We start from the raw sequence: 17,227 nt of genomic DNA, 5'->3' as shown, positions 1-17,227 counted from the left end.
TTTTTAGGGATTATACTTGTACTTAGGGAGGAAGAATAGGGAGAAATGCATCTATGCCACATTGTCTGGACTAGAAGTCTCATTTTTATCATTTGGAATGCTCTATTTCACTATTAACTATCTCCAACTCTTTATCCTTTAACTTGTAGTTCAGCTAGTATGTTCTCCATGAGACCTCTCTTCAATCTAGTGCCCGTCTCCCTCCACATGTAGTCACTTTCAAGCATCTGCCTCATGGATTGTGCCTTCTTTATTGTTGTTGTGGTTGTCAGGTGTTGATGAGTTGATTTTTGATTTGTAGCCACCCCTTGCGACAGAGTAGGGCTGCCCTATAGGGTTTCTAGGCTGTGCTCTTTATAGGAGCAGATCGCCAGGTCTTTCTCCCACGAAGCCACTGGGTGTGTTCATAGGGCCAATCTTTTGTTTAGCAGTCTAGCACTTAACCATTATGCCACCAGGTCTCCTTTCTTTACTGTTACTATGAGTAAACTCTTCTTGCTCCTATCAGAGGCCACCCCCTTCACTAGGCATCAAATTCTATACCTTCCTGCCTACTCAAGGACACAGATTTGGCCTATCTCTTCTTTTCCTCCTGTATCATCATTTTTTTTTCTCTTTCTATTCATTCTCATTAGTTGTCAAACACGCTTCTGTGTAATCCATCTTAAACAAACAAACAACATTGTTTTCACTTTCTCTTTCAGCTACTGCCCTATTTCATAGCTTTTCTTGACATCAAAATTGAAATGCTTTGCTCAGTGTATTCAAGTTTTCTCTGCTGATCTCTCTTGAGCCTGTACCAATAAGGCTTTCACTCTCACTGCTCCAGCGAAACTACTCTCGTAAGGGTCACTAGTGATCATTGTCAAAGCCAATAGTCAATTCCCAGTCCTCATTTTATTTAGCCTGATTAGTATCCTTTAATATGGTGGATCACGTGCATTTAACACTCTCTTCCTTGAAATAAAGGAGTCCTGTTGGTGCTGTGGTTAAACATACGGCTACTAACCCAAAAGTTGGGAGTTCGAACCCACCGGCTGTTTCATGGGAGAAAGATGTGGCAGTCTGCTTCTGTAAAGATTTATAGCCTTGAAAAACCTGTAGGGCAGTTCGGCTTTGTCCTATAGAGTCACTATGAGTTGAAATTGACTTGGTGACAAGGGGGTTGGAATTTTATTTTTTTGGTTCTTCCTTGCAATGCGTCCTCTCTTCCCTTGCTTTGCTTCTGGGATGCTTTTCTCCTATGTCATTGATTGATTATTCTCAATATTCGTTGGTGGTTTGTCCTCATTTTCCCAGCCTCCCAATGCTGGAGAACCAAAGAATTCAGTTAATTCATCTTTTCTTTTCTCTACCCACTTTCTTGGTGAGCTCATTTAATTTTGTGGCATTTAATAGCATCTGTATGCTCATGAAGGAGTCCTAGTGGTGCAGTGGTTAAAGCGATCGACTGCTAACTGAAAGGTCGGTGGTTCAAAACCACCCGTGGCTCTGAGGGAGAAAGATGTGGCTGTCTGCTTCCCTCGAGATTTATAGCCTTGGAAACCCTCTGGGGTCACTATGAGTTGGAATCGACTCAGCAGTGTTTTTTTTTTTTAAACTCTTGAAGAATCTCACATGAGTTCTACAACTCTCTGGGGTACCACATGGAGCTATTTCATAACAAAACGTTTTCCACCATATGAGGTGATATGCAGACTTTCCTTAGAGACCTCATCTATTCTTCAGGGCCAAATTTCTCTTGTCCAAATGTGGAAAGGAGAATGTGCAAGCCACACAGGATGTTACAGACTTCTCCCTGCTGTGATTGTACCTCTTGATTGCTCATGTACTTGGAATTATTAATAAAATCTGATGCTTGGTAAAGCTTGTTACTTAGTAAAGTCTCTGATATGTGTGGTTCTGAATGATAATTTTATAATTTCTGATGTGCTTTGATGTTAATTTTGTGGGTTTTTGACACAATTGCATGTATTTTCTCCACGAGTTATGAGCGTGGCACCCTCAACTCAGAGTAAGGAGGATGGGAATGGGAGTTAAAATATAATGTTTAATAAAGGTTTTGACTAGTCTGCTGGGAGAATGAAAAGAGGAATCTGACCAGGGAAGTGTAAAGTGATTTCAAAGAGGCATTTAGACATAGTTAAGGTACAGTTGGAGCCCGGTGGCATGTGCTTAAGAGCTTGGCTGCTAACCAAAAGATCGGGAATTCAAATCCACCAGCTGCTCCTTGGAAACCCTATGAGTTAGTTCTACTTTGTCTCACTATGAGTTGAATTTGACTGGATGGCAACAGGTTTTTTTTTTTTTTTTTCTTTTTAAGGCAAGTCAATGTGATGTTCAAATGGAACCGGACCAAAAACCCACTGCTGGAGAATCCATTTGGATTCATAGTGACCCTATAGGACAGAGTAGATCTACCTCATAGGGCTTCCAAGGCTGTAATCTTTATGGAAGCAGACTGCCACATCATTCATCCACAGAGTGGCTGATGGATTTGAACAGCCTAGTTTTGGTTGGCAGCGGAGCGCTTAATCATGCAGATGGAACAGGTAGGTTAAATTACTAGGAAGCAGAAGATGTAGAATGTGAAGAAGGTGTCTGCCCTCCACCCTGCACTAGAACGCTGTGTTTCTTTGGGGCCATGTTACTGTAACTAAAAAATATTTGCGGGAGACTAAGCATAAGTTAGGGACTTGACTCAATGTTATGTCACATGTTGAATGGCCAAGAGATTGGAGATATTTACCTGAGACAGGCCTTAGGTGATTGAGCTAGAATCAATGATTGGAAGTTATGGGGAAACATTTTATTATAACATAATGAGGTATTTTTAAAAGCTGCCCAAAGACAGGAAGTATGGGCTTAATCTAGAGATTTTATTGCCCCTGGAAATTTTAGTGCGGTAAATCTAAGGTGAGGACTAAGAATGTGTATTTAAACAAAGTAATACAAAACACTCCAGGGTAATCTGTTGTGTAGCCAGATTTGGGCACCTCTTTGACTCAGTGGCACTGGGTTTTGTTTGGGCATTGGATGAGGAGCCCTGGTAGTGTAGTGGTTCAGAATTTGGCTGTTAACCAAAAGGTTGGCAGTTCAAATCCACCGTCTGCTCCTTGGAAGCCCTATGGGACAGTTCTGTCCTATAGGATCACTATGAGTCAGAATCAACTTGAAGAAATGGGTTTGGTTGTTTTTTTTTTTTTTTTTTTTTGTCTTTTATAGTTGGAGGATGTAGAGGAGATTTGAGCCTCAGGTGGTTGAATTAGATGATTGCTCAGATCCTTTACAAGCCGCGATAGTCTGAGTCTGCAGTTGACCACAAACTGGAGCAACAGCAGCCGTTGGTTTCAATGAGTACAGTCCCTTTCTGCAGGCTTTCTTTATAGCTTTCTGTAACAGCTGGCCTTGGATTATTAGTTTACTTTTTGTGACTGCCCAGCACTTGGCCTGCTCATTGCTTATGAAATACAACTCACTTGTGGGACTTTAATCAGATGGTGGCAAGCCTGACATAAGTGAGCTGTCTAGATCCTCATCAGAGCTGAGCTGTCCCTGAAGTGCTTGAGTCAGAAATATGAGCAGGAGTGCACTGCAAGATACATGTGTAATAAAGTCACCTGGGAATTCAAATTTCGTAGGGCTTCAACCCCAGCAGAAGGCTGAGCTTGTCATGGGCTGATCACCTTTCTTCATTGTCATTATTGGCCATTATGTTAATATTCACAAATCTAGGCATAGAATCCAAAGCAGTGACTGTGAGAAAACTCTCTTCACATTATCATGGAAAGGGAAAGTTACAGCCAACATTTCTTTCTATAAAGGGCATTTACGACAGAACCAGGGGAGTCATCCCTTCACAAAAAACAAATAAATAAATAAATCCCTTGACCTCCAGTTGATTCTGACTGATAGTGATCCTATAGGATAGTGATCCTATAGCCCCATAGGGTTTCCAAGGAGTGGTTGGTGGATTTGAACTGCCGAACTTTTGGTAGCTGCTGAACGCTTAACCACTGTGCCACCAGGACTCAGAGATAGAACAAATGCTTCCTCCCATGATGTCCTGTCAGACCTTAAATATTTTGTAGCCAAAAAGTTGGGACAGCCAGCACCTCTGAGGCCTGACAGGTTGGATTCAGATTTAAACAATTTTCTTCTTTCAGTTGTGTACTTCTCAAGAAAGGATGCTGCTCTCTCTGCAACCATGATCACAAATTCTGATTTTTTATTTTAGATATCCTCCTGGCCAGTGTTTCCCAAGTATTCATGATGATAAGAGTTGTCTAAGGACACTTGTCAAAAATACAACTTCTTAGGCCCTCCTCTGGAAATTCCGATTTAGTGGCTCTAGGGTAGGCCTGATTATCTGTATTTTTAACAAGCACTCCAAATGATTCTCTAGTTAGTTGTTCCCAAGGTTGGCTTCTCATTGAAATCACCCAGAGAGCTTGTAGCACAAAGAGATTCTTAGGTCTCAACCTGTACATACTGATCAACAACCTGAAAGGGGGAATTGAGGAATCTATATTTTCCAGTCCTTCAAAGAATTCTGATGTGTAATTCCTATGAAACTTGAATACCTCACGATTTTACTTCAAATAAGGGAAGATACATGATTTGGACCTGTAGGAATGGTTGCCTCATTAAGTATGAGAAGAATAGTGACACTTATTCTACTTTTTTTTTTTTTAAATGCTGTTTTTCCACCATGAAAAGATAAATGAAAGCTTGGTAGCATTAGTAATTTTGTACATTAAAAAAAAAAATGCCTGTTGTGTTTTTTTTCTTTTCTTTTTTTTTTTTATTTTACAGTTCTTCACAAAGAATCACGATGAAGTCCTGTACTAACTTGGGGAAAAATTCACTTTGACTGAAACTCTAACTTTTCTCTAGAACAGGGTTCCTCAACCTCAGCACTATTGATATTTGTTGTTGTTAGGTGCTGTCTCATACGTTCCAACTCATAGTGACCCTATGTACAACAGAATGAAACAATGCCTGGTCCTTTGCCATCCTCACAATGGTTGTTATGCTTGAGCCCATTGTTGCAGTCACAGTGTCAATCCATCTCATTAAGGGTCTTCCTCTTTTGCAGTGACCTTTTACTTGCGTGATGTCCTTCTCCAGGGACTGGTCCCTCCTGATAACAAGTCCAAAATATGTGAGATGAAGTCTCACCGTCCTTGCCTTTAAAGACCATTCTGGCTGTACCTCCTCCAAGACAGACCTGTTAGTTTTTCTGGAAGTCCATGGTGCATTCAATATCTTTTGCCAACACCTTAATTCAAAGGCATCAGTTCTTCCTTGGTCTTCCTTATTCATTGTCCAGCTTTTACATGCATATGAGGCAATTGAAAACACCACTTGGGTCAGGCACACTTTAGTCCTTAAAGTGACATCTTTGCTTTTTAACACTTTAAAGAGGTCTTTTGCAGCAGATTTGCCCAATGCAATGTGTCATTTGATTTCTTAATTGGTGCTTCCATGGGTGTTGATTGTGGATCCAAGTAAAATGAAATCCTTGACAACTTCAGTCTTTTCTCCATTTATCATGATATTGCTTCTAGATAATTCTGTTTTGAGGAGCTATCCTATGAATTGTAGGGTGTTTAGCATCCCTGGCCTCTACCCACTAGATGCCATTAGCACATACCCCACCCCATCCCTGCCAGGTGGACAACCAAAAACTGTCTCTAGACATTGCCAAATATGCCACTGCTATTTTTTTTTATAGAGACAAAAAAAAAAAAAAAAAAAAATTTTTTTTTTTTTTTTTTATAGAGACAGGATAGAGCACTGAATGTAATTTAATCAACCTTTTAAGACCTTTTTGCTGGAAATTAAAAGAGCTGTAGTAATCACCTGATCTTTTTTCTTGTGGCCGCTCCAGGCTCCACGACAATATAGACTCCCAAGCTTGATCTTAGTAGGACATAAGTGCTATGCAAATAGAGAAAGGAGGTGGTTGGAATGTTGTTTTTTGAATTGTAAAGATGTTTGCACTCTTTGGAGGTCACAGGACTCTGCTCTGGATGTAGCACCTTAGGCCAGTTCATCATGATTTTATACAAAGACAAATCTTGTTGATAGCCTGATCCTTTTTCATTATTACAAAAAAACAAAAAACCTCTAAAAAAATACTTGAATATTTGGATAGGTCCTACAGGCATGGTTTTCAGATAAAATTAGAAAAATGTATCTTCAACCTAACAAGCATTAAGTTCTTGGGCATATATAAATAAATTAGGTAACATATATAAATTAAAGTCCAATAAAATATGCTGGGAGCCAAGCTGCAAGGGCGGCCCCTCTGCACCCACTGTTTATGCTGGGGGCAGTGGGTGCAGAGGGGCCGCCCTTGCAGCCTGGCTCCCAGCAAAAATATGTGATTGGTAGAACAATAATGTTTAAGAAGGGTTCAGTGATTTGCTTATTTTATTTTTGAGAGCTTTATTATAAATGATAATCTTTGCCAGGAATTGTCATTTATATGAACTTAAATGATCCAAATATCATTTGTGAAATAAAAACCTACTAAATAAAGCCTTAGTGTGACATATATGTGTGTAAATTACTGAGTCCACTATGCTTCAGATGGATGGCTTTACATATTTTATTTCTTTAAATCCTCACATAAATATCTAAGATAATACTATCAGAAGGTGACAAGCACAACAATTTGACCTAATACATTGCATTATTACTACTATTTTACTGTAAAAAAAAAAAAAAAAAACTTTAAATTTAAACTTAAAGTCTTCCTATTTAAATAGTGGAAGAATGTGTTTATTATTACACGAGACATGAATTTTCAGACCCAAGTCTTCCATTTCCTAAGACCAATGTTCCTCCTCTCCTATCCCTGACTATAAATTATAGTTATCATAATTTTTTATTTAATTTTTAAAATTTAACTGAATTTTAAAAATTACCCTAAGTTAATTGACCTGAATTACACAGCTAGTAACTGATAAGCCGTAATTTGAGCCTATCTCTCTAGGTCCCATGGTTTATTATTCCAAAGCTTCATAAGGACATGAAAGACAGTGCTCTTAATAATAATAATAATAATTTGGAAATGGATTAGTAACCTTTGGGAACTATTGCCAATGATCTGTGGGGACTCTGTACTGCTGAGAGGGGCTTCGGGTAGCCCGGCATGACAAAAGAAATTAAGAAGCATGTTGTTTTTGTGTCTAAAATGAAAGTCCATGTGGAAAACTACAAGATTTGTTTCAGCAATGCCCAGGCCTACATAATCGAGGTTTATGATTTTCTTGGTCATCATAACAGACTGCTTTTGCCTCCTCAGAGACTGGTCAAAAATTAGGTCATGATGATCCCCTTCACAAAATAGTCTTACTAACTGTTTGACGGTCAGGGCTACATTTTTGTACCTTCACTGATCCTTGGGCTCAGTACTACTAGTGGATTATCCTAGTTTATATCAGTATTAAGGAGCATTCCTTTGATATCTAGAAGACTACTGGAACTTAGAGAACCATTTATGACTCTTAAAAAAAAATAATTTCTCTTATTTAGTGACAGAAGTTGCCTATTAATTTCACGACATAACCTGCCAGACCTATGTCTATTCCATTGTCCAAGACCATTGTCTTCTCCCCTATCCATCACATGCAGTGTTGTAGTTAACATTATTAAAATTATTCTGGCCCTTCCGTTCCAGTAGCTCTTGACGGACTTGAAATAGTTTTCGGACATTCACGGAAATGTTTATTAATTGGCAAACAGCTCTTCTAGATTAAGTTGGGGGAAAAATAAAACCTTCATATTACAGTGGCCATTAAATATCAAAGATTGTAAACAATACTAAGACCTACCTGAACATGTGAACTGATTTGAAACATCTAATTCCACAAGAATCATTTTTCATGTTCCCTTTAGAAAATAGCTTTCATAGATAAGCAGGGCTCATTGAACATTGCCATGGGCAAAAGGGTTACATTAGACATCAAGAAGTCAAGATATAATGTAATACCTTACATTGCACAAGTATTTGCATTTTTCAAAATGTTTTAAAATATATCTTATCACCAAGAAAGAACAGTAAGGAGTTTTCATTCAGTCATTTTAGTTAATTGCCTTTGATATATTGTTCACTGTCCTGCAGTTGCTCCAAAATGGGAACATGTCAGAGAAAAATGTTTTTGGCCTCCTGAAGAGAAATTAATTGTAGCTTCACTACTGGAAAACTTGTCCCTTGTAACCCAAATCACTGAATTTTCCTGAGGTTTGTCTCTCTTACCAGTAAGGAAGAAATTCAGAAAGAAAGTAATATGTAACCAACGATGTCTGTGATGAAAATGGAGTGGCAGTCAGGTACTTTGGAATTATATGGAGCATTTATTAAAAATACAAAATCACCAGAGAGGGGGCTCATTAATTTTTGTTTTTGACAAGTGCCTCCAAGTGATTCTCATATGAACTAAGGTTTCAGAACCAATGCCTTAGTGAATCAGAAGAACCTGAGGACTCTCTTTAGGTAGCAAGTGTCCACAAATGGTGAAGAACTTAAGTTAGGAGGTAGCCAGCAGAGGGATGGGCATTATTGGCGTTCAGATTAGGAGGTCTGGAACATAGAGGTTACTCCTGTTGAGACTGAGGGTATCCAGAAAGAGCTGTATGCTTTCTACACTACACTACACACCAGAGGAAGAAATAGGGTGATCCGCATAATCAGAAGTTTCCCCAGAACTTATCTCAGTGTGGAGCATGGGGCAAGAGGTCCATTCTTTTAGGGCCCATGATTGACTGGAGAGCTTGAGAAAATTGTGCCCTTAAGACACTGAGAAGCTGTGGGACGTTGTTGGGTTTCTGGGGACTGTAAAGTGATGTATAAGGTTTGGGATTTGGGTAACACAGTATGTTGATTGTAGATCATATGCTTGCCTGTGTGATTTTTTTTTTCCCCTCCTTTTAATTTAACCTTACAACATTAAATTGAATGTTTGCATGTGAGAAATACTAGGTTGTCCAATAGGTTATGTTTACCTGAGTTTCTGGGTGGGGACTCACACTAAAATGTATGATAATTTCTCTTTGTCATCAAGTAACCCAGTTTCATCATGCATTGGCACCTATGACTAAAAGTTTACATATAAGATTTGATTTTCATAGCTTAAAAATTGTACTGGGCTTTCTTAGGGAAACCTTGGTTTGGCTTTGTGAACTCACTTTCCCTGTACTGGCAATGCAAAGATTGGTCCCTACCTTCAAAGACTTCTTAGTGAAGTGGGAGAAAAGGAATAAATGTGCCATTACCGTACAATGTAATAGCAATTATGATAGAGGTCAGTGCAGGTTTCCTTGAGCTCATAGAGAAGAGTTTACCAGTCCAACCTGGGGCCAGTACGGGGAAGATTTTATGAGGAGGTAAGCCTTGAACATATAGGAATATGCTAGGTAAATGAGGAGGTGGTAGTGATGGGTGAGAAGTTTTTCAGGCAGAAGGGCACCATGAGAGAAAAGATAGGAGGAGATACAGATCATGTAATGATCTTATATCTACAAATAATAGTTCAATTTGGTTGAGGCATGGATTTTAAGAGGAAGAGTGTTGAGAGAGGCTGCTGCTGAAGAGGAAGGCAGAAGTTCGTGAAGGGCCTTATTTGGATTCTAAGGATTTTAATTTTATCATGAAGCCAGTAGATGTCTGTTGAATGATTTGGGGTAGGAAGCTAATAATGATCAGATACGCATCTTAGAAAGAATTCTCTGATAGCAGTGCAGGGGGTGTATTTCAGGTAGTGGAGATGGGATATAGAGATACCCAGTAGATATCTACCACAATAATACAATTGAGATATGACGAGGATGAAAGTCGAGCACTGACAGCAGGGATAAAGAAGACATGAAAGATTGGCTGGCTATTAGGGCTCTATCAAGGGTGTAAAAATGGCATGACGTCAGATCTGGTCTAACTTCAGGAGGAGAGGTGAGAATAAGATAAGCATCAGCCCAAAGTTGGTCAGACATACTGGAGATCAGACATACCTCCTCCGCTTTCCAACCTTTTTATCAATTCTGACACTAGCTGTCCCTCCCATGGCATTCTCTACTTCTCTGCTTGGTTCAATAATTCATTGCAATGGCTACACAGAACTCACAGACTGTACTCACGATTATGTTTTTTTTTTTTTTTTTTAGTGAAGTAACAGGCTACAATTCAGGGTCAGGGTCAACTTGGAAGTAACAGGAAGAACTCAGGATACAGTTCCTCAATCAGGACAGCTTCTTCTTTGGCCACGCCCAGAGGCAAGCCTCTGTCACTGGGCCCTGCTTGAGCCTGGCCTTTTATTCTCAGCCTTGGCCCTTACTCTTGGCCTCAGCCTCTGCTCAGCCTGGCCTCTCCTCTGCTCAGGCAAGTGTTGCAGCTCTTTCTTTAGCTCTGCCAACAAGTACCCAGAGGCACCCCACTCCATGAGAAAGCCTCCTGCTGAAAGGTTCTCAGCTCTCTTGCTCTGTGGGTCAGCATGCCCACTGTAGCCACCTTGCTCTGTGGGCTAGGAAGCCCAATGAGCTGCCTTGAGCACCGGTCTCCTCATTCTGCTGCCGTCATTTCTCTGCCATGCTTGCTGCCACTTCTTGCCATCGTATGCTGTCTCCAGTGTTACAGCTCTCTCTGTCTCCTGGGTCTAGGAGGTTCTCAGTGCAGGGACCCCAGGCCCTATTCCTGGCTATTCTTCTTGATCATAATGAGGTTTCCCTCCAACCGCTGAGATTGGCTCCCTTTAAGCCTAGTGGGATGGCAAAACTGACTAATCCCCTATGAAAGTTCCAAGCACCTTAGTGCATAGTCCCACTCTTACAAGCATTCCATGTAACTTATTTGCATTAATAGCCTGTCCAATCCTCTTGGTGGGCCACAAGCACCTTATTTGCATCGTCCCACCCAATCATTTCATGAGAGTTAAAAGACCATGACTAGAAGGACCATATAATAGCAATTCACTGCACTGCAGAGGGACTTTCATGTTAACCAGGAGACAGGATCACGCACTCAGAGTGAAGGAGGGGAATTTGAGAGGAATGACAAAATTATGGCTAACTCCTGAGTTTAATCAGAGTGGGAGCTGATCAAAGTAAAATCTTCATGGTAAAAGTAATCTTTTAAAAGTAGCTTTGGTACTTTTCCAAGATTTCCTTTTGCAAACGTGGGCCATAGGTGGTCGCCAAGAGATTTGAGTACTCTGAAATGCCTTTTTCAATATTCTGTACTTTTCACCATTACCCTTTCTGGCGATTTGAAAACTATGGGGGTGAGGACTAGTCTCCAGAAGCCTCAGGGAGATATGTGTACCCACCAGCCATTGCTCTAAGATGGTAGCATATCACTTGGTATCCATTATTGGAATCACTGAGTCATGATGTTATGTTATATAGGACAGGTAATTATAATTATAAAAAGTCTTTGTGGGCAGGTGAGAGCAAAAACAGTATCTGGGTTAGGAAGGGCAGCTGGAGAGCCACCAAGAGTGGAAGATATCAAAAAGGAGGGGATAATGTTAAGGGTGAACTTCATTTCACAATTTTGCTTAGAAACAGCACTGGATATAGCTATTGATGATTATTTATTTCTAGCAGTGCAGAAAGACTAGCTGAGGACCTAATTATTTTACAATGCTTCTTTTTTTTTTTTTATGTGATGTTCTCCCAGATCTCTTCAACTGTTTCCACAGAAGTATGTGACGAAAAATACTGAAATTCCAGTGGTAACATCTAATTCAGAAGCTCTTTTATTGTGAGATGAAGATTCTTTTTTTTAAAAGATTTTAAACTGTGACTGTGCTGAAAAGTTGAAAAATGATTTGATTTGATTTCAGAAAGTTCTAGCCAATGGAAACAATGCTTGGTAAAGCTCCCACTCAGTGAAAGAGTTTTCCCATGAAAATTCCATTCCATGGAGAAGTTTTGTGAGGGACTTTATTTACCAGCTGGGCCAAACCTGGTGCAATATTAAATCTCACAGAGCTGACTTTTCAGGAGAAAAGGGCATGAATTTCTTTTAATGACTGGATGGATCATTAGGAATGTGATGCATAATTCATATGCACCTTCTATTTGTAAAATAATGGGCTTTCATGACTTGGATCTTTAGTTTCACAGAACTGGTTAGTATTTTGCACACCTGTGGAGAAGTAATAGCTTTCAAAGTCAAAACAATGATTTTTATCTCTTAGGAGAACCAATAAGACCTAATGTATCTAGGGCATTTACTACAGGTTGAATGCTGCTGTAAGTGTTTTACATATGGTAAGTTGTTTAATCATCACAACCAGTCTATGCATTAGATTATTATGTTTATTTTACAAGTGCAGAACTAATATATAGAGTTTTAAAACTTGCCAGTTTGTATAACTAACACATGGTGAAGTTTCAAACTCAATCGTATCAGTGCAATTGTGGAAGGTACTGTGCTTCATTTGGCCAGCTTCCTGCTTGGATGGCAGTAACTCGTTGCTGCATTCCTTGGATACTGTGTATTATAAGAAACCTTCCCACTTTTAGCTCAGGCTGTCTTTTTTTTTTTTTTTTTTTTTGCCATCTACCTTCTTTTGGTGCTACGAGTCTCAAACTTATTTCAAAGCCTGTGTTCTTTCCTGTTTATCAGCAATATTTGGCTTTTGATCTCTGCTTTTAACGGTCAGCATCTACAGATTGTTGGTCTCAGAACAAAGCCCAAATAAGGGCCTTTGGCCACTCAGCATGGGGGGAGTATCTCGCCAGAATTAATGCTTAGCTATCATCCTAGGATGGGGGGATACCCCACAAAGTTTTGGAAAACTCTCTGTTAAATACATATTATACCCAGAATAAAAGAAACCTGTTGCTGTTGAGTTGATTCCAACTCATAGAGACACTATAGGACAAAGTGGAGCTGCCCCATAGGGTTTCCAATGAGCAGCTGATAGATTCAAGCTGCCGACTTTTTGGTTAACAGCCAAGCTCTTAACCACTACACTACCAGGGCTCCATACCCAGAATAGTAGAATTAATTAAAAAAAAAATTTCTCTGTCCATTCAGAATCCTTGATAATTAATGTTCTGTCTTGTCTTTTAAATAATTTTTATAAAACATCAATTATATGGTAAAAATTAAAATTGTATTTTGAGTTATTAGAGAACTTTGTATTTCTTACTCTGTCTTTAAAGTATTGTTAGTCATATCTGTAACTCATTTGATGATGGACACTTTGTCAGGGTTCATTAGTGGTATGGCAGTCTTTCAACGAGCAATTTTTATTTACTTTATGGCAACTTAATTCAGAAAATTGTTTCCACAAAGACATTATGACAAATAAACAGGAGTTGCTTGCACACTTTGTCTTCATAGTATAAACCTTGACATAGTGTAAAACTCTTCTCTCAAGAAATACTATTCATGCACACAAAAATGTAAGGATGAAAAATGTTTGTATATATCATGTTAAAAAAAATAAATCTCTGTGCTTGTTAGTTTTATGCTGTAGAAACAAACCCTGAAGGGTACTGATAAATTGCCTTAAGGCAATTTTTCTTTTAGGCTATATATCCTAGAACATTTTAGTATGGAGTCATATATTCTCCTTCATTTGCTAAGGATACTGTCCTGGTGTCTCCGAGCTTGGGATTTATAAAGGAGCTATACGGTTCAGATGAGTCCTCTTGGAAGAGCTAAGTCTTAAGCTAGATGTTGAAATGGTTGATAAAGGAGGATATTCTGTGAGATGCAAAAGATATGAGAAAATAGAGAAGATAATTTAAAGTATTCTCCAAGAAGGTAATAAGGAGGAGGAACACTTGGGTAAGTCATGTATGTTGCGCTACAAGAGATAAGCATGGGGAAAACAATGTAGGGTTTTGGATTAAGGACTGAGGCATTTAAATTCGATTCAATAGGCAGTGGAAAATTATATCCTTACAGATTTTCGTCTGTCAAGTGTGGTGAAAACAAAAGACTAATTCTATATCTTTGTGTGAGACAGATGGATAAGAGTAACAAAGACTGGTTTAGTAAATTTCATGTTCAAATTCCATTGTTTGGCACTAAGATACAGTGTTGGATGAATAAGAGATATTCCCTTCAACTCAACTCAGTCATTGTCTTGGGGACACTGAAGTACATGTAATACAAAGAAAGGTGCTACAAGAACAAAAAGAAAAAGATAATCATTTTAGTTTGAGGAACTGAGGAATACTTAATGGAAGAGGTGATTTTTAAACTGGGCCCTTCAAGGAGTAGTAGGGTTTCACTGAAGCCCTTGTGGTGCAGTGGTTAAGAGCTCAGCTGCTAACTAAGAGGCTGGCAGTTCGAATCCACCAACTGCTCCTTGGAAACCCTATGGGGCAGTTCTACTCTGTCTTATAGGGTCACTGTGAGTTGGAATAGACTCAATGGCAATTTTTTTTTTTTTTTTTTTTAGGGTTTAATGGGCAGAAGAAGGGCATTCCAGGTGAAAGGACCAGGGTTTGCCAAGGTGAGGGGTCAGCTTTTGGTAAGTGGTGGAGAGGGATAAAGGAGCCCTGGTAGTGCAGTTGTTAAGCGCTGGGCTGCTAACTGCAGTTTAAACCCCAAACCCACTAGCTGTTCTGTGGGAGAAAGATATGGCAGTCTGCTTCCATAAATACTACAGCTTTGGAAACCCTATGGCACAGTTCTACTCTGTCCTATAGAGTCACTATAAGTTGTAGTCTACTCGACAGCAATGTGTTCTTTTTTCTTTTTTTAACAGGAGGGGGATTTAGATCCAACTTTCCTGATACCAGGTTTATTGCAGCACACATGCAAAATGACAGAGAAATAACCATTGGAACTGATTGATTGGTAGACTATGGAGAGAATCAGCATGGAGAAGAGTAAATGGCTTACCTGAAAAATATCTTAATTCTTAACCTTTGCTTTTAAAGAGATGATATTTCCTACGTTGGTTGATGAGCTAGTTATGAAAAAAGCCAACTGCTGAGATATACTATTAAACTGCTGTATCTAAATTTGAAATCAGTTGGTCTAGTCATGCCCCATTTACTTGTTATTTGAATGGACAATAATGAACCTATCTTCTGTAACGAATAGAAATGAATGAGCTCTTTGTAAAAAGGATCCATATTCTACCAAGTTCATGTTTACTCATAATGTTGTTACAAGGACAAAAGGGAGAAAAGAATTCTTTAAGGAATTATCATAGGATGTTTAAGGAAACAAAAAATTAATACAACACTACTATTTTTCATTGTACAGTCCTTTTTTTTTTTTGTTAACAACCACAAGTAGTTTCAAGCGTCTTATTCATGGTGACATCAATCTTTGCAGTGTTCTTATGAGTCCTATAGGTGGGGAGAATTACTATTAAGAAGAAAAGAAATTTAATACATTTATTGGTTGCAAGAAAAAGATGCACAAAGACAGGAGCTTTGTAGTAAAAACACTTTAGTTTGAAATATTATGCATAATAACAGGGAATAAAGAATTATCCAAGGGAGGAAAAAAATTAAATCTAACTACTGTATGGGAATATGGAAATGTTTTCCCATAATAAGTAAAAATAGAAAATAAAGCATAATGAAGATTAAAAATGGAAAAATTCATGACCCTTCAGCTAAATTCAATAAACATTTATCGAGTGCCTAATGAATTTAAACTTTAATCATTTTCTGTTTCCAGTTATATTGAAAAATGCTATTTTTTTAAGTGACAAGTATTAAACATTTTTTTAAAATGCTGAAGAAATTTCCTTGGAAAATATAACCAGTATAGAAAAATGAGCTTTAATAATCCTTCTGGTTGTGGGTGGTTGGGAGGAAGGAGAAGCAGTAAAAATTCTTAGTAGGACCTCTGCTGAAGCATTATGTAAATTGCAAAAAAGAAGACAAAGAACCTCTATCTTTAAGTGCAGATTATGGAAAGGTGTTGAATAGGGGATCATGACTAGCTCTTCATCTTTACTATGGACAAATAAAGGAAAAAAATAAAACATAGCTTGAGTAATTTTTACTTGGTACACAGAAAGATAATAATCATTGCCTAATTTTTTTTTTTTAATGCAATGCTAGATTGGGCTATTAAAGCAGGTTGCAGAGCATCTTTTAGGCAAGTAGGGGTAAAGATATGGGGGTATGTGGCTCTTTCTCTATATATGCATATATATATATATTATATATATAAAGACTATTTTTAAGAGATGATTGTTTAATTCTTATCGAAATTTTGAAAATATGGGAGTGGGGAGAAAGTTCACTGATAAATTGCTCTTCTATTGATTTCCTCAGTTTTTCTGAGTTTACAAGTCTAAGAAAATGTTCTTATATTAAAATTTACTGTTCCTAGTAATCAAAAATGTGCCCAAGACAGTTAATTGAAGGTGGAAAAATGTGATTTGTGTACATATTGTGAGATGTCTCCAAATTTTACAGAAGGCCAATGTGTCTTGCCTCTCTGTCTGAAAGCCCAGAGTCATTCAGGCCTGGTGGTTCCTGACTGTCAGGGAAAAAAGAGTCTCTAGCTCTTCGTGACTTGGTCTTCATTCTTTTCAGGAATACACGAATTTTAAAAGAGAAGTTGGTGTATAAGGTCATACTTAACCTAAAATAAAGAAGCTCTACAATTTCAGGGATGGGGCCAGAGGGAGGAGGGAAGACTGTTTTGGCAGATGCCCTTTTAACAACACCATAATGTTGACTACCTGTGGTTAGGGTGGGCATAGGAACAAGATACAATAAAACGACAAAGTGACTGAGAGGAAGTGACTTGAAAAAGTGAAAGAATCACAAAAGGAGAAGAAAGCCAAGGAGAGAGAGAGAAATTTGTTACGGGGGTGAGAGATAAAGATGGAGAATGAAAAAGAGATGCAACCTAAAGGGCTATATCCTAGTTCTAAAGTAGCCAAAGGCAGTGTTTACGTGTTACTTAACAACCAATCAATTTAGTTAAAAATAAATTAAAATTTTTGTTTATATATTATGTAGACTTAACCTTAGCTGCTTTATTTTACAAAATGAAACTATTTCATCTCCATCTCCTCTTCTAATCTCATCTCCTTTTCCCACTTCCCACTTGCCCTTGCATTTCTTCCCATTGGATATTTTTGTGTATTTATTTTGGATCTGATATCAATTCCTTCAAGATGATACAGGTTAAAGTTGATTATAGTCTTCATAATAATAACAGCTTCTTCATAACTTGAATGGGAGCCCCAAATGTTAGATGAGCTTTTCTCCACAGTGGTTC

The sequence above is a fragment of the Elephas maximus genome, chromosome 10 (genome assembly GCF_024166365.1).
Source record: "Elephas maximus indicus isolate mEleMax1 chromosome 10, mEleMax1 primary haplotype, whole genome shotgun sequence".
NCBI classification, from domain to species: Eukaryota; Metazoa; Chordata; class Mammalia; order Proboscidea; family Elephantidae; genus Elephas; species Elephas maximus.
The sequence above is the reverse complement of the archived record's forward strand: the minus strand, read 5'-3'. Positions refer to the sequence as shown.